The following is a 19,051-nucleotide window of genomic DNA, read 5'->3' on the forward strand; positions in this document are numbered from 1 at the left end:
ACAGTGCATACAGTGCATACACTACATACAACATACAGTACATACAGTATATACTACATACAGTACATACACAAATAAAGGATAAAAATATTTTTATTATCAATAAATATAACATAAAAAGAACAGTTGATATATCTGAGAATAACCGTACTAAGGGACGCCACAGAACAAAATAGATATTGGTATTAAGCATACAGCAACCAACTGCATAGTACACATGCAAGTGGATGACAAAAAGATCCAATATCAATAATGCTGAACATGTACCAACTAAATCTAAATCGATGAGAAGATCAGCAGCATATACAAATATCCAAGACCCTAAACAAATGGATCCAAACAAAATATCTAAACCATCCCAAGTCATAATAGACGCCAATATAATGGGCTTAGTATAATGGGCATAACCAGCCTCAATGTGCCAGGGAGGTAAGATTGTTTAAAGAAGGGTATATTACCTGCTGCAGAGCTTCACCGGGCGTCCCCTCAACCCGACGCGCGTTTCACCGCCAGCTTCTTCCAGGGGCCGTGTGTTTTTTTACTTAAACAGAGCAAAGACAGAGTTCATGCAGATAAAGGCATACTGAGGAAGGTTTCTGCCAGACAAATTCATTGGATTAAAAGAGCAGCTGCCAAAATACCATTACAAAGCAGCAAACAGTTATTTGAAGCTGCTGGTGCCTCTAGAGTCCCTCAAACCTCAAGGTGTAGGATACTTCAAAGGCTTGCTGTGGTGCATAAACCTATTATTCAACCACCCCTAAACAGTGTTCACAAGCAGAAACGGTTGCAGTGGGCCCAGACATACATGAAGACTAATTTTTAAACAGTCTTCTTTACTGATGAGTGTTGAGCACCCTTGGATGGTCCAGATGGATAGAGCAGTGGATGGTTGGTGGATGGCCACCATGTCCCAACAAAGCTGCTACATCAGCAAGGAGGTGGAGGAGTCATGTTTTGGGCCAGAATCATGGGGAAACAGTTGGTAGGGCCCTTTAAGGTTTCTGAAGGTGTGGAAATGACCCCTGCAAAGTATAGGGTCATTCCATATCAAGTGATCCAAACATGAATATTTTTTTTACCTTACGTCTTTAGATTTTTTTTATGTTTTGTTTTTATGAAGTACAACTTTAGTTAATTACAAATTAAAAGTTTAGAATTTTTTTCTTCATCAGTGAATTTTTTACAGATTTTTAAAGTTTTGAAAAAGCGCGGATTTTGGCCTGGTATGGCTTTACATTTTTTATCATATCTCGGGCTAGAATTAAGATATAGTGGTGGGAGAGGCATCATTTTTCTCAGAACGGTACCAGCTTTCATTTGATATGTCACAAGACTATGTTTCTTTATATTTTGTTTTGGAGAAATCAAATTAAAAATTTTGATGCGCAATTCTGAAAAAAACGTATGTTTTAAAATTGTGAAAACATGCATGTGTGTTACGCGTGTCCTTGTTTATATTTGTACAAGGACTCAACTTGGGATCTATCAAATTTGTATTTTTTTTTAAGCCTTGAATCATCTGATTTCATGTTTGTGTGAGTTTCTTCCTTTTTTCACAAAAAACAAATACCGAAGTGCCAGAATAAATACATCTTAATCATCATAACAACTTGCTCAGCATTTTCAACCTGAATTCTTTGAACAAGCCAAAAGATAAAAGGTGATCACATCCTCAAGTGTGGTTTTCTAAATACAGTCTGATCCTAATTATATGTTAAAAACAAGATTAAAAGAACCAATATTTCTACCACCTATTTATACATGGAACAATTTTTTTTCTACTATATCACTAAACATGTCATTCATGAAGTGTTTAAGAAGAATAGTACAGTAGTTAAATCTTCTTTCTATAAAATATGAACTAATCAAACAATTAATAGTAGGTTTTTACACTGGCCTTTTATCATCAATGTGTCCCTTCTAGTAGGTGAAATGTCATGTTGTCCATAAGGGCTCACTAGCAATGGCCGTTTCCTTCTGTGTCAGAGTATGTGCGGCCGGTCATGGTGCTCGGCTCCACCTGAGTCAATATCTGATTTTTGTAACTTTTACAATGTCTGGTTTTCTTGGATACACAAAGGATGGTGCTGGACCAGAAGCTGCAAAAAAGTCCTTTCTACTTCTTCATTTTCACAATCTTTGGCGAGTACAGTAGCCGCCACCATATTCACAGGTCACATCACCAGTTATGTCATCCATTGCCGATCTTGTGCCGCCTTCTACCACGTCATAGACGTCACTCTCTTTGCTGAATGAAGAAACCCTTGTTTTTATTTCTGTTTCACTACATGGAATGACAGTCCAGTATTGCCGAGTCCCCTTTCTGCTTCCTGTAACCGAGGTTTTCACAAACTCTCCTCCTCCTCGTAGTCCTGGTTTGTACTATACATGGACTGGATGGTAAGAATGTTTTTCTCCCTCCATTTGAGGAGTTGCCTGGGTGATAAGATTTGGTGTGAATACGGTCTGTGGAGGCCCGAGCTGCCAGTCTGTCATCTGCTCTGCAGTCAACGTCTACCCCTGGTCATTCTCAGCCCTAACAAAGCTTCTCCTCTGTCCTCTCCTGCTTCTAAGCTGTAACATAATAAAATAATACAGTAATATCTAAAAATCATGGATTATTTGGTAAATACAGACCCCACATTGTTAGACCAAAGGCTGAACAGATCTGAATGCGAGATTTTCGAATTGACAAGGTAATAGTTTTATTTTTAAAAATATGATCCCATCATGATCCCAGCTTGTATTTTGGTACAGATGTGGCTAGGAGCATAGCAGGCACATGTGCAGTTTTTGAAATTTTTAAATTAAACGTTTTTTTCTAAAATGCGTTTTAAAGTTTTGCGCTTGCGTTCGCATAGGTAAACTATTATCAAAGATACTATTGTGACATATCTGGTGAAAGCCTGTACAGTTCTGAGTAGATTAATGTTTATTTTGTTTCTCTATCTTTTTTCTAGCCTGAGTTATGGGGATAAATGTAAAGGCAGGCAACACCGAAATTCGCACTTTTTCCGAACTTTGAAAATCAATAAAAAATGTAAAAAAAAAATCTAGAAACTTTTTCTTCTTCACATTTTGCATTCTCTGACACACTATTACCAAATAACAAAATCTCAAAAGAATTAAAAATATAGTGGTAAAAATCATTGGTTCACTTGACATGGAATGACCCCTATAGAGAGTTTCTGTATGACAAGTTTCTTTCATGGTATAAAAAGCAGAAACATGCCTTCAGGAGCAAAATCATCTTCATGCATGACAATGCACCATCTTATGCTGCAAAGAATACCTCTGAGTCATTGGCTGCTATGGGCATAAAAGGAGATAAATTCATGGTGTGGCCACCATCTTCCCCTGACCTCAACCCTACATAGAACCTTTGGAGTATGTTCAAGCAAAAGATCTATGAGGGTTGGAGGCAGTCCACATCAAAAGAGCGGCTCTGGGAGGCTATTCTGAGTTCATGCAAAGACGTACAAGCAGAAACTCTCCAAAAACTCACAAGTTCAATGGATGCAAGAATTGTGAAGGTGATATCAAAGAAGGGTTCCTATATATTAACATGTAACTTGGCCTGTTAGGATGTTTTTGAGTTAAATAGTTTTTTTGTTCAGTGAATGTGACCTACTTCAACACCCTCATCACCTCCCTGTCCAATAACCCTAAACGTCTCTTTGACACGTTCCAGTCCCTACTCAACCCAAGAGAGCAGGCCCCAACCACGGATCTCCGTGCTGACGATCTGGCCAATTACTTCAAAGAAAAAATTGACCACATTCGACAGGAAATCATCTCCCAATCTCTTCATACCATGCACTGTCCTCCCTCCCCCACTGCATCTAGTTCACTCTCTGACTTTGACGCAGTTACAGAAGAAGAAGTAAGCAGGCTCCTTGCATCTTCTCGCCCGACCACTTGCACCAGTGACCCCATTCCGTCACATCTCCTCCAGTCCCTTTCCCCGGCTGTCACCTCTCATCTAACAAAAATATTCAACCTTTCCCTCACTTCCGGTATTTTTCCCTCCTCATTTAAGCATGCCATCATACATCCATTACTTAAAAAACCATCCCTCGATCAAAACTGTGTCGCTAATTATAGACCTGTCTCTAATCTTCCCTTCATCTCTAAACTCCTCGAACGCCTGGTCCACTCCCGTCTTACCCGCTATCTCTCAGATAACTCTCTTCTCGACCCTCTTCAATCTGGCTTCCGCTCTTTACACTTTACTGAAACCGCCCTCACTAAAGTCTCTAATGACCTACTAACAGCTAAATCTAATGGTCACTACTCGATGCTAATTCTCTTGGATCTCTCTGCAGCATTCGATACTGTCGATCATCAGCTCCTCCTCACTATGCTCCGCTCCATCGGCCTCAAGGACACCGTTCTCTCCTGGTTCTCCTCCTATCTCTCTGACCGATCCTTCACTGTATGTTTTGCTGGTTCCTCCTCCTCTCACCTTCCCCTTACTGTTGGGGTTCCTCAAGGATCAGTCCTAGGCCCCCTCCTCTTCTCGTTGTATACTGCCCCTATTGGACAAACAATCAGTAGATTTGGTTTCCAGTACCATCTCTATGCTGACGACACCCAATTATACACCTCTTCTCCTGTTGTCACGCCGACCTTTTTAGAAAACACCAGGGATTGTCTTACCGCTGTCTCTAACATCATGTCCTCCCTCTATCTGAAACTAAACCTGACAAAAACTGAACTCCTCGTGTTCTCTCCCTCTACTAACCTACCTTTGCCTGACATTGCCATCTCCGTGTGCGGTTCCACCATTACTCCAAAGCAACATGCCCGCTGCCTTGGGGTCATCCTTGATTCTGACCTTTCATTCACCCCCCATATCCGATCACTGGCTCGCTCTTCTTATCTGCATCTCAAAAACATTTCTAGAATTCGCCCTTTTCTTACTTTCGACTCTGCAAAAACTCTTACTGTTTCACTTATTCATTCTCGTCTGGACTATTGTAACTCTCTACTAATCAGCCTCCCTCTTACCAAACTTTCCCCGCTCCAATCGGTCCTGAATGCTGCTGCCAGGATCATATTCCTCACCAACCGTTACACCGATGCCTCTACCCTGTGCCAGTCATTACACTGGCTACCCATCCACTCCAGAATCCAGTACAAAACTACTACCCTCATCCACAAAGCACTCCATGGCTCGGCACCACCCTACATCTCCTCTCTGGTCTCAGTCTACCACCCTACCCGTGCCCTCCGCTCCGCTAATGACCTCAGGCTAGCATCCTCAATAATCAGAACCTCCCACTCCCGTCTCCAAGACTTTACACGTGCTGCGCCTATTCTTTGGAATGCACTACCTAGGTTAATACGATTAATCCCCAATCCCCACAGTTTTAAGCGTACCCTAAAAACTCATTTGTTCAGACTGGCCTACCGCCTCAATGTATTAACCTAACGATCCCTGTGTGGCCTATTTATAAAAAAAAAAAAAAAAAATCAGGTTCCTCGCATCATGTTCTCATTCACTTTATGCAGTTAATAGCCCTCTGTGTCTGTACTGCTACATACTTAGGCTGATAACTGGTTCATGCAGCTTTACATGAACACCCGAGCCTTACACTATGGCCGGTCCGAATAACTAAAGCAATTGTTACCATCCACCTCTCGTGTCTCCCCTTTTCCTCATAGTTTCTAAGCTTGCGAGCAGGGTCCTCATTCCTCCTGGTATCTGTTTTGAACTGTATTTCTGTTATGCTGTAATGTCTATTGTCTGTATAAGTCCCCTCTATAATTTGTAAAGCGCTGCGGAATATGTTGGCGCTATATAAATAAAAATTATTATTATTATTATTACCTGCTGCAAATTCCACAAATGAGCATTTTCAGTTCCTTAACCCCTTTACCCCCAATGGTGGTTTGCACGTTAATGACGGGCCAATTTTTAAAATTCTGACCACTGTCCGTTTATGAGGTTATAACTCTGAAACGCTTCAACGGATCCTAATGATTCTGACATTATTTTCTCAAGAAATATTGTAATTCATGAAAGTGGTAACATTTCTTTGATATTACCTGCGTTTATTTGTGAAAAAAATTGAAATTTGGTGAAAATTTAGAAAATTTTGCAATTTTACAACTTTTAATTTTTATGCCCTTAAATCACAGAGATATGTCACACAAAATATTTAATAAGTAACATTTTCCACATGTCTACTTTACATAAGCACAATTTTGGAACCAGTTTTTTTTTTGTTAGGGAGTTATAAGGGTTAAAAGTTGACCAGCAATTTCTCATTTTTACAACACCATATTTTTTTAAGGACCACATCACATTTGAAGTCACTTTGAGGGGTCTGTATGATAGAAAATACCAAAGTGTGACTCTATTCTAAAAACTGCACATCTCAAGGTGCTCAAATCCACATTGAAGAAGTTTATTAACCCTTCAGGTGTTTCACAGGAATTTTTGGAATGTTTAAAAAAAAAATGAACATTTAACTTTTTTTACAAAAAATTTACTTCAGCTCCAATTTGTTTTATTTTACTAAGAGTAACAGGAGAAATTAGACCCCAAAAGTTGTTGAACAATTTATCGTGAGTACGCTGATACCCAATATGTGGGGGTAAATCACTGCTTGGGCGCCTGGCAGAGCTCGGAAGGGAAGGAGTGCCGTTTAACTTTTCAATGCAAAATTGACTGGAATTGAGATAGGACGCCATGTCGCATTTGGAGAGCCCCTGATGTGCCTAAACATTGAAACCCCCACAAATGATGACATTTTGGAAAGTAGACCCCCTAAGTAACTTATCTAGATGTGTGGTGAGCACTTTGACCCACCGAGTGCTTCAGAGAAGTTTATAATGTAGAGCCGTAAAAATAAAAAATTATATTTTTTCATAAAAATGATATTTTGCCCCCAATTTTGTATTTTCCCAAGGGTAACAGAAGAAATTGGACCCCAAAAGTGGTTGGCAATTTGTCCTGAGTACGTTGATAACCTATACGTGGGGGTAAACCAGTGTTTGGGCGCATGGCAGAGCTCGGAAGGGAAGGAGCGCTGTTTGACATTTCAGTGCAAAATTGACTGGAATTGAGATGGGACACCATGTTGCGTTTGGAGAGCCCCTGATGTGCCTAAACATTGAAACCTCCCGCAAGTGACACCATTTTGGAAAGTAGACCCCTTAAGGAACTTATCTAGATGTGTGGTGAGCACTTTGACCCACAAAGTGCTTCACAGAAGTTTATAATATAGAGCCGTAAAAATAAAAAAATCATATTTTTTCACAAAAATGATTTTTCACCCCCAATTTTCTATTTTTCTAAGGGTACCAGAAGAAATTGGACCCCAAAAGTTGTTGTGCAATTTGTCCTGAGTACGCTGATACCCCATATGTGGGGGTAAACCACTGTTTGGGCGCATGGCAGAGCTCGGAAAGGAAGGAGCTCCATTTGACTTTTCAATGCAAAATTGACTGGAATTGAGATAGGACACCATGTCACGTTTGGAGAGCCCCTGATGTGCCTAAACATTGAAACCCCCCACAAGTGACACTATTTTGGAACGAAGACCCCCTAAGGAACTTATCTAGATGTGTTGTGAGAACTTTAAACCTCCAAGTGTTTCACTACAGTTTATGACGCAGAGCCGTGAAAATAAAAATTCTTTCTTTTCCACAAAAATTATTTTTTAGCCCCCAGTTTTGTATTTTACCAAGGGTAACAGGAGAAATTATACCCCAAAAGTTGTTGTCCAATTTGTCCTGAGTTCGCTGATACCCCATATGTGGGGGGGAACCACCGTTTGGGTGCATGGCATTGCTCGGAATGGAAGGGGCGCCATTTGGAGAACAGACTTGGATTGGTCTGCAGGCATCACATTGCTTTTGCAGAGCCCCTGATGTACCTAAACAGTAGAAATCCCCAACAGGTGACCCCATATTGGAAACTAGACCATCCAAGGAACTTATCTAGATGTGTTGTGAGAACTTTGAACCCCCAAGTGTTTCACTACAGTTTATAACGCAGAGCCGTGAAAATAAAAAATCTTTTTTTCCACACAAATTATTTTTTAGCCCCCAGTTTTGTATTTTCCCAAGGGTAACAGGAGAAATTGGACCACAAAAGTTGTTGTCCAATTTGTCCTGAGTGCGCTGATACCCCATATGTGGGGGTAAACCACTGTTTGGGCGCATGGTAGAGCTTGGAAGTGAAGAAGCACTGTTTTACTTTTTCAACGCAGAATTGGCTGGAATTGAGATCACATGCCATGTTGCGTTTGGAGAGCCCCTGATGTGCCTAAACTGTGGAAACCCCCCAATTCTAACTGAAACCCTAACCCAAACACACCCCTAACCCTAATCCCAACCCTAACCATAACCCTAACCAAACCCCTAACCCTAACATGCCCCTAATCCCAACCACACCCCTAACCACAACACACCCCTAATCCTAATCCCAACCCTAACCACACTCGTAACTCCAACACACCCCTAATCCTAATGCCAACTATAACCCTAACTACACCCCTAACCCTAATCCCAACTGTAAATGTAATCCAAACCCTAACCCTAACTTTAGCCCCAATTCTAGCCCTAACTTTAGCCCTAACCCCTACTTTACCCCAACCCTAACCCTAACTTTAGCCCCAACCCAAACTTTAGCCCCAACCCTAACCTTAACTTTAGCCCTAATCCTAACCCTAACTTTAGCCCCAACCCTAACCCTAACTGAAGCCCCAAACCTAACTGTAGCTCCAACCCTAACTCTAACTTTAGCCCCAACCCTAACCTTAACTTTAGCCCCAATCCTAGCCCCAACCCTAACTTTAGCCCCAACCCTAACTGTAGCCCTAACCCTAACTTTAGCCCCAACCCTAACCCTAATGGGAAAATGGAAATAAATATATATTTTTTAATTTTATTATTTTTCCCTAACTAAGGGGGTGATGAAGGGGGTTTGATTTACTTTTTTATAGTGTGTTTTTTTGATTGGCAGCTGTCACACACTAAAAGACGCTTTTTTTGCAAAAAATAGTTTTTGCGTCTCCACATTTTGAGAGCTATAACTTTTCCATATTTTGGTCCAAGGAGTCATGTTGTTTTTTGCGGGACGAGTTGACGTTTTTATTGGTACCATTTTTGGATCACTTTTTATTCCGATTTTTGTGAGGCGGAATGACCAAAAACCAGCTATTCATGAATTTCTTTTGGGGGGGCGTTTATACCGTTCCACGTTTTGTAATATTGATAAAGCAGTTTTATTCTTCGGGTCAGTACGATTACAGCGATACCTCATTTATATTTTTTTATGTTTTGGCGCTTTTATACGATTAAAAACTATTTTATATAAAAAATAATTATTTTTGCATTTTTGCATTTTTGTCTTTTTGATCGCTTGTTATTCCACTTTTTGTTCGGCGCTATGATAATAAAGCGTCGTTTTTTGCCTTTTTTTACGGTGTTCACTGAAGGGGTTAACTAGTGGGACAGTTTTATAGGTCGGGTCGTTACGGACGCAGCGATACTAAATATGTGTACTTTTATTGCTTTTTTTTATTATTTAGCTAAAGAAATGTATTTATTGGAACAATTTATTTTTTTTCTTCATTTAGGAATTTTTTTTTTTTTTACACATATAAATATTTTTTTTTTTTTTTTTACTTTATAACATTGCCCCAGGGGGGACATCACTATATATTATCAGATCGCTGATCTGACACGTTGCAGTGCACTGTGTCAGATCAGCGATCTGACAGGCACTGCAGGAGGCTTGCCAGCACCTGTTCTGAGCAGGCACTTCCAAGCCACCTCCCTGCAGGACCCAGAAGGAGCCCCACAGCCATTTTGGATCCGAGGCCTTCAGGGAGGAGACGCTCGGTACAACGCGATCACATCGTGTTGTACCGATGGTCTCAGGGAAGCAAACAGCGAGCCCCCTCCCTGCGTGATGCTTCCCTATGCCGCCAGAACGCTGCGATCATGCTTGATCGCAGTGTTCCGGGGGTTTATGTGCCAGGGGCGGTCATGGACATAGTGCCGGATGTCAGCTGCGATAGTCTGCTGACACCCGGTCGCGATCGGCTGCGCTCCCCCCGTGAGCGCGGCTGATCGCGTTAGACGTACTATCCCGTCAGTGGTCATACGGGCCCATACCACCTCGACGGGATAGTATGTCTAATGTCAGAAAGGGGTTAAAATATATCAAATGTTTAGAAATTCTACTGTGCCTAATAATTTGGAACAGTGCATTTTGAGTTTTTATTCATTTTGGAGATTATACTGTTATCATTGGGAGGTTTCTTGAATAAAATTCGATGTATACTCTAACGAGTGATGACTTTTATTAGACTGATTGTCATTTTCACCGACCATTTAGGAAAATCTGAGAAAAATGTCATTTGCATAATAATTTGGAACATGGTGTATGATACACATGAGCACTAATTAATAATTGACTTTGATTAATGAATTATACGTGTTGTATGTATTTTTATCACACTTTTTGCACTGCTCTGCACTTTAATATGAAATCATGGTTATGCGCTGTTACACTGCAATGGATGTCATTTGTTATCAATTATATCCCCTAATTTGTGTATATTGTATATTACTATTTATGTAAATGAAGCCACCTTTAAAGCTAGACACTAACACTTGTATGATACTTGTGACACTTGTAAGATACTTGAAAAATGCTCACATCTTGAGCCAAATCGTTGCCAATTTCAGCTATTAAATAGCACTTTTTTCCACATCTATCTGGTGTGCTGCCTCCTTTTTTGTCTTCTATATTGAAGGTTTGGTATTTGCCTGTGAAGCACGGCACCTTTAAACAATTCTGGACTGCCCATACGATGATGTCATGTGTTCAGAAGCTTCTGATAGGCTTTTGGAAACGTCTGAGTTAATTAGAGACACACCTGTGGATGTATTTAAATGCACACCTGAAACACACTGCTTCATTGCATAACATTATGGGAAAGTCTAAAGAAATCAGCCAAGTTGACAGGAAGACAATTTTGGACTTGCACAAGTCTGGCTCATCCTTGGGTACAATTTCAAGAAACCTGAAGGTGCCTCGTTCATCTGTACAAACAATTATAAACAAGACGGGATTGTCCAGCCATCATACCGCTCAGGAAGGAGATGGGTTCTGTGTCCCAGAGATGAATGTGCTTTGGTCCGACATGTTCATATCAACCCAAGGACAAAAGTAAAAGACCTTGTGAAGATGATGGTGGAAGCTGGTAAGATTGTGTCGATATCCACAGTGAAACAAGTACTGTATCAATTATGGCTGAAAGACCACTCTGCCAGGAAGAAGCCGTTACTCCAGAAGAAACATTAAAAAAACTAGATTAATGTTTGCAAATGCACACAGGAACAAAGACCTTAATTTTTGGAGACATGTTCTGCGGACTGATTAAACTAAAATTGAACGTTTTGGGCATGATGACGATCGTTACGTTTGGAGGAATAAGGGAGAAGCCTGGAAGTCTGAGAACACCATCCCAACTGTAAACCACAGTGGTCTCAGCATTACGTTGTGGGGTTGTTTTGCTGCAGGAGGGACTGGTGTACGTCACAAAGTAGATGACATAATGAGAAAAGAAGATTACATGGCAATCCTGAAGCAACATCTCAAGACATCAGCCAGGAAGTTGAAGCTTGGGCGGAAATCGGTCTTCCAAATGGACAATGACCCGAAGTATATTATTATCATTATTTATTTATATTGCACCATTGATTCCATGGTGCTGTATATGAGAAGGGGTTACACACAAATTACAGATATCACTTACAGTAAGCAAACTAACAATTACAGACTGATACAGAGGGGCGAGGACCCTGCCCTTTCGGGCTTACATTCTACAGGATGGTGGGGATGGAGACAATAGGATGAGGGTTGCAGGAGCTCCGGTGTTGGTGAGGTTGTAGTTTTAATAGTGGTGATGAGGAGGCAGCAGGGTCAGTGCAGGCTGTAGGCTTTCCTGAAGAGGTGGGTTTTCAGGTTCCTTCTGAAGGATCCAAATGTGGATGATAGTCGGACGTGTTGGGGCAAAGAATTCCAGAGGATGGGGGATATTCGGGAGAAGTCTTGGAGGCGGTTGGATGAGGAGCGAATAAGTGTGGAGGAGAGATGGATGTCTTGGGAGGACCGGAGATTACGTGAGGGAAGATATCGAGATTTTAGTTCAGAGATATATGGAGGAGACAGGTTATGAATGGCTTTGTAGGTCAGTATTAGTAATTTGAACTGGATACGCTGAAGAATGGGAGCCAGTGAAGAGATTTGCCGAGGGTGAAAGCGGAGGAGTAGCGAGGAGAGAGATGAATTAGTCAGGCAGCAGAGTTAAGGATGGACTGGAAAGGTGTAAGGGTGTTAGCAGGGAGGCCACAGAAAAGGATGTTGCAGTAGTCAAGGCGGGAGATGATGACAGCGTGCACAAAAATTTTATTAGATTGACGGTTGAGGAAAGGATGGATTCTGGAGATATTTTTGGGCTGGAGGTGACAGGAGGTGGAAAGAGCTTGGATGTGCGGTTTGAAGGATAGGGCAGAATCAAGGGTTACTCCGAAGCAGCGGACTTCTGGTACGGGGAAAGCGTGATGTCCTTTACTGTGATAGATAGGTCAAATAAGGAAGATCTATGAGATGGAGAAAAGATGATAAGTTCAGATTTGTCCACATTGAGTTTGAGGAAGCAAGAGGAGAAGGAGGAGGATATGGCTGATTGACACTCTGGGATTCTGGACAGCAGGGAAGTGACATCTGGGCCAGAAAGGTAGATCTGAGTGTCATCAGCATAAAGGTGGTACTGGAATCCATGAGACTTTATGAGTTGTCCCAGGCCGAGTGTATAGATTGAGAAGAGTAGAGGTCCTAGAACAGAGCCTTGGGGGAGTCTAACAGAGAGAGGGTGGGATGAGGAGGTAGTGTGGGAGTGGGAGACGCTGAATGTGCGGTTGGCAAGGTATGAGGAGATCCAGGATAGGGTGAGGTCTTTGATGCCAAAGCATACTGCCAAAATGGTAACAAACTGACTAAGGATAACAAAGTCAATGTTTTGTAGCGGCCAGCACAAAGTCCTGATCTCAATCCTATTGAAAATTTATGGGCTAAGCTGAAAAGGCAGGTGAGAGCAAGGCAATGTACGAACCTGGATCAGTTACACTAGTTTTGTCAGTAGGAATGGGCTCAAACTTTGACCAACTATTGTGAGAAACTTGTGGAAGGTCATTCCAAACATCTGACCCAAGTCATTCAGGTTAAGGGCAAAGGTACCAAATACTAATGAAATATATGTAAACTTTTGACTTTGCAGTAAGTAATAAAAATGCCTTAAAACATTTCTCTCTCACATTATTCTGGCATTTGGCAAATATTAATAATTATGGTAATCCTAACTGACCTCTAAAACAAGAAAGGTTTATTCTGATTTCATGTCAGATATTGAGAAAAACAATCATATGTGTCTTTTTATATAGCGTATGGAAACTTCTGGTTTCAACTGTATATATGTGTTTTGACGAATATTTTCTTTGAAAACTGTATGTAAATGACATAGCGAAATGGTCTATGTAAAAGCTCATGTAAAAATCGCATTGCAATCGGATAGCAATCACACTGCATTCGAATGTAAATCGGATTGTACTCACATGAAAAACGCATGACACTTGTCCGACTTTGCAGGAAAAAAATTGGATCGATTTTAAAATCGCTAGTTTGTTTCTGGCCTTATTTTGTGTTAATTCTGATTTATATATTGTCTATTAAATTCATTTCCAATTTTTCAAGCTCATTCCGTTGCGTTCTTGTCTCCCTTTTTGCACAGCCAATACGCCTTAGTGAATCCCAGAAATAACCTTCAGCAGGTAACCAGTATGGCAGACAGGTTACACATAGCATACGACAGGGAAATAGATATTCTCTGCCAAGGGTGCTTTGAAATATTACCTTAATGAAATGTCATTTGAAATTCTTGGTGTTTGCTGCACTGGGAGGCTGGATAACATTCAGCAGCATATGGAGCCCTTGGCTCTAGCCGAGAGCATCTGGCTAATTTCAAAGGTTCTTTTGGAGTTGACTTTCAGTGATAAATGTTTGTCACTTCTTATTTATTGGCTTCTAATTTTATTTCTACTGTTGCTTCCATATGTTATTCACAAAGTTTATTTTTCAGATATTTTGGCACCTTAGTTAACCTAAAACTTTCATTCTTACAGTATAATCTCATGATGGCTATTGGCTGCTATGTTGAAAGCTTGCTGTACTGGGCTCGCCACTGTTCTCAGATTTATTTCCTTCCGATACGAGTTTATAGAGTGAAGTTCTTATTTCCTCTGGTTGTAAAGGCAACCATGGATGTAACAATTTTCAGACATTGGGTTTTGGATTGTCTTATATCATTGGACATGTTACAGGCATGTTCATGGGTAAAATAATGACTTTTAGAGTTGCTACCACCCAATGATGCCTCTAGAAAGGTCTTTCTTTGTTGGAAGGAGCTAATTTGCATGTTTTTTTTCCCTTTGGACATTACTTCACATGCCAATGGTTTCCTTGAGCAGAGCCAGTTCTCCCCTTATGTAGATGTTTGTTTGACGGATACCATGGTGGCTCAGTGGTTAACACTGTGGTCTTGCCACACTGGGCTCCAATGGCGATAGTGATCATGATGTCTGTAAAGCGCGTAATGGCATTATATACATGTGTTTCTTACAAAATTAGAATATCATCAAAAAGTTAATACATTTCATTTCTTCAATACAAAAAGTGAAACTTATATGTTATATAGAGTCATTACAGAGTGATCTATATACACTTGAAGGCCCCAGCTGTATTGCCTGCTTTAAATATTGTGAACAAAGTGTAGTTGTGGTACTCGTACACTCATAAAAGCTCTGCATGCAGTGCAAAGCCTGCCAAAAATTACAAGCAGGGTCACACATACACTCTTGAAGGCAGCAACTGTTTTACCTTATTCAAATATTGTGTAGTTGTGGTATACCTACACTCATAAAAGACTTGCACACAGTGTAAAGCCTACCGAACATTACAAGCAGGGTTACTCATACACCCTTGAACACACCCACTGTAGCAGCTAATTCAAATATTGTGAATAAAGTTTAGTTGTCGTATTCCTACTTTCATAAATGCTCTGCAAACAGTGCAAAAAATGCCAAAACACCATACACCCTTGAAGTTACAAACTGTAGTACATTATTCAAGTATTGTGAACAAAGTTTTGCAGTGGTACTCCTACACTCATAAAAGCTCCACACACAGTGAAAAGCCTGCCAAAAATGACTAGCAGGGTCTTCAAACCTTCTTGAAGGTACCAACTGTAGTATCTCAAAGATTGTGAACAAAGTGTAGTTGTGGTACTCCTACACTCAGAGGCTATGCACACAGTGCAAACTAGAACATTTTTTTTACAGAGGGTCATCCAGTCATTCATAGAATCTTAAAGGCTACAACTGGTGTGCCTCATTCAAATATTTTGAAAGTGTAGTGAAAGAGTAGGGGGGGAGTGGCATCGGCGGAGCAATGGGTCACAGGAGGCTGGAGCCGGCGGCTGCGGCTAACTCCTGTGCCCACTGCTAAAGACAATGAATATTCACTGCACTCCATGTCCATGGGCATGGAGGGCAATGAATATTCATTTATTTTTAATAGCATCTTGGTATGATTGGCCCCCATCCCCATACTAGTATGCATGGCCCCATCCTTATCCTGGTATGATTGGACCTCACCTCCATCCTGATATGCATGACCCCATCAGAAAACATTAAAAAATAAAAACATTAAACTTTCCTTCCCGGCGTTCCCTCGCTGCTTTATGCTTGTAAGCAGCACATGGCATGGATGTCATGCGCTGCTCACAAGCAGAGCACAGCTGCCGGAATACTCAGTGCTCTACATGCCAGGACTGTGCATGCAGAGAGCAGTGAGTATTCATTTCTCTTAAGTAGTAGCACACGTTACCGCCGGCAGCAGCAGGAAGGCTCCGGCTGACACTGTGCACGCTACTCAAGAGCAATGAATACTCACTGCTCTCTGCGCTCACAGTCCTGGAATGCAGAGAAGTCAGCTGTGTACTGCGGAGAGTCAGCGCATCGGAGACACCAAGACAGGAGCAGAAGCAGAGTGGCGGGGAATGCGACCGAGGTGAGTATGTGTATTTTTAGTTAATTATGTATATGGCATGTTTGGCTGCACATGGGGAGGCAATGGAGGTCTTACTGTGGATATGATCAGACTACGGGCGTCTTATTGTTGACATGAGGAGGCTATGGGTGTCTTACTGTAGACATGGGGAGGCTATGGGGGTCTTACTGTGGACATGGGGAGGCTATGGGGGTCTCACTGTGGACATAGGGAGGCTATGGGGTCTTACTGTGGACATGGGGAGGCTATGAGGGTCTAACTGTGGACATGGGGAGGCAATGGGAGTCTTACTATGGATATGATCAGACTACGGGCGTCTTATTGTTGACATGAGGAGGCTATGGGTGTCTTACTGTAGACATGGGGAGGCTATGGGGGTCTTACTGTGGACATGGGGAGGCTATGGGGGTCTTACTGTGGACATAGGGAGGCTATGGGGTCTTACTGTGGACATTGGGAGCCTGTGTGGTCCTCATATGCAGGACATGGGGAGGCTGTGTGGGCCTCATATGCAGGACATGGGGAGCCTGTGTGGAATGCATTTTCAGCACATCGGGAGGCTGTGTGGGCCTCATATGCTGGACATTGGGGCTGTGTGGGGCTCATTCTGGACATGAGGAAACTGTGTGGGGCTCATGCAGTATATAGGGAGGCTGTGTGGGGCTCATGCTGGACATGAGGAAGCTGTGTGGGGCTCATATGTTGGACATGGAGAGGCTGTGTGGGTCTCATGTGCTGGACAGGCTGTGTGGGACTCATATGCTGGATATCGGGAGGCTGTGTGGGCCTTATGTGCTGGATATGGGGAGGCTGTGTGGACCTCATGTGCTAGACATGGGGAGGCTGTGTGGGCCTCATGTGCTGGACATGTTGAGGCTGTGTGGGCATCATGTGCTGGACATGTTGAGGCTGTGTGGGCCTCATGTGCTGGACATGTTGAGGCTGTGTGGGCCTCGTGTGCTGGACATGGGGAAGCTGTGTGGGGTTCATGTGCTGAACATGGGGAGGCTGTGTGGGCCTCATATGCTGGACATGGGGAGGCTGTGTGGGCCTCATACCATATATATATTCAGGTTCCAACAGATATAGGGAAATGTCGGCATACTTAATTCTGCTCAATATTGAGTGATCATATTAGTTATAAATATTATATTAATAATTATATGTTGATGTTAATATTGAGCTTAATTCATTTCAGCCTATTGGTTCCGCCCTCCACAACAGTCAGTCTCTCATGTGGCCCCTCAGGAAAATTAATTGCCCACCCCTGCTGTAACATATTTGTGGCTTGAGTCTTCTTTCGGGGAATATTTTTTTTAGGTGTCCTTTAAAAAAAAAGAGGGTGAGTGAAACCTGAAAGCCAGAATATTTACAAGCTTCTGGAAAATCCCATTGCAGTTTGCAACCTTGATAAGAGGATTGAAAGTTCCCCACATGGGAACCCCTAGAGATCAGCTTTGGGCAGGGGACAATATTTTTAAAGTGGGGTTGTTATGTTGAATGCTAATTGAATTATTGCTTTGAAAAGCAGCAGAACTTAATCCCGGTTCACATCACCTGAATTTTAGGGGTTCAAATGTCAAGTGACTGTGCTAGCGTTCTGTTTTTAAAATGCTAGCTGTTGTAGTTTCCCTTCTATTTTTCCTCTAACTTCAAAGAATCTCACATACGGTTTATATTTTTAAGAACACACAGCTATTCAGAGGTTCATATTAAATTTGCTTCCTGCAGGCTTTAACATTTCTGTTTGGGTCCATAAATTTTGGTAGGGCCGTCTTGAATGGTACTTAGCTTTCTTTCATTTTACCTTACTTCATCACCTTACCATGATATTTTTTTAACTACATAACAAGTAACAGCTGATACCTTAAATGTATATACGTATGTGTATGAAGAAATGTATATACGGTATGTATAGATTTGACTTTTTTGGTATTGTTCTTTTTTAGGGTCACAAAGTTTCTCCAACTTTTTCAGCTGTTGTTTGCAATTAGAAATTATAATTAAAAGTTCATACAATGACACTACAAACATGTTAGAAGCTGTGCTCAGTCCGAGGAACCGAAGTGGCAAATATCCTTTTTGAGGTGAAATTCAACATTTGATAACTATGGATGATGATAATGAGAATAAAATGTAAAAAAAATGATGAAAAAATGCAAATCACTGAGAAAGTCATAAGGGACAAAGTAGAAACCAAAATAATCTTAAATAGTTTGTAAAGCGTTGTAAAGTCATCATTTATCCATGATGTAACGTGCTGATCACAGGGATCCCCACCAGTCCAGAAGATACTGTATGTCTCTCATATCTAAATAGAACATAATAATAATAATAATCTTTATTTATATAGCGCCAACATATTCCGCAGCGCTTTACAGTTTAACAGTTTCAAACACAAAAGTCATAAGTAACAACGTTAACAATACAATAATTAAAGCAAAATAAGACGACCCTGCTCGTGAGAGCTTACAATCTACAATGAGGTGGGGGAGATACAAAGTACAGGTGTGTATTTACAATGATGTATTTACAATCATGGTCCAGCCATCTTCAGGGGTTGGGGAATAGATGGGGATAGTGAATGGGCAACACACAAACATAACATAACTTTGATTAGTGAACGTGATAGGCCGCTCTGAACAAATGTGTTTTGAGCGAGCGCCTAAAACTATGCAAATTATGGATGGTCCTAATATCTTGGGGTAGAGCATTCCAGAGGATTGGCGCAGCACGGGAGAAGTCTTGTAGTCGGGAGTGGCAGGTACGGATTAGTGCAGAGGTTAGCCGAAAGTCATTTGCAGAGCGCAGTGGTCTGTTAGGCTGATAGACAGAAATGAGGGAGGAGATGTAAGGGGGTGCCGCACTGTGGAGAGCTTTGTGGGTGAGAACAAG

The sequence above is a fragment of the Ranitomeya imitator genome, chromosome 5, assembly GCF_032444005.1.
Source record: "Ranitomeya imitator isolate aRanImi1 chromosome 5, aRanImi1.pri, whole genome shotgun sequence".
NCBI lineage: Eukaryota > Metazoa > Chordata > Amphibia > Anura > Dendrobatidae > Ranitomeya > Ranitomeya imitator.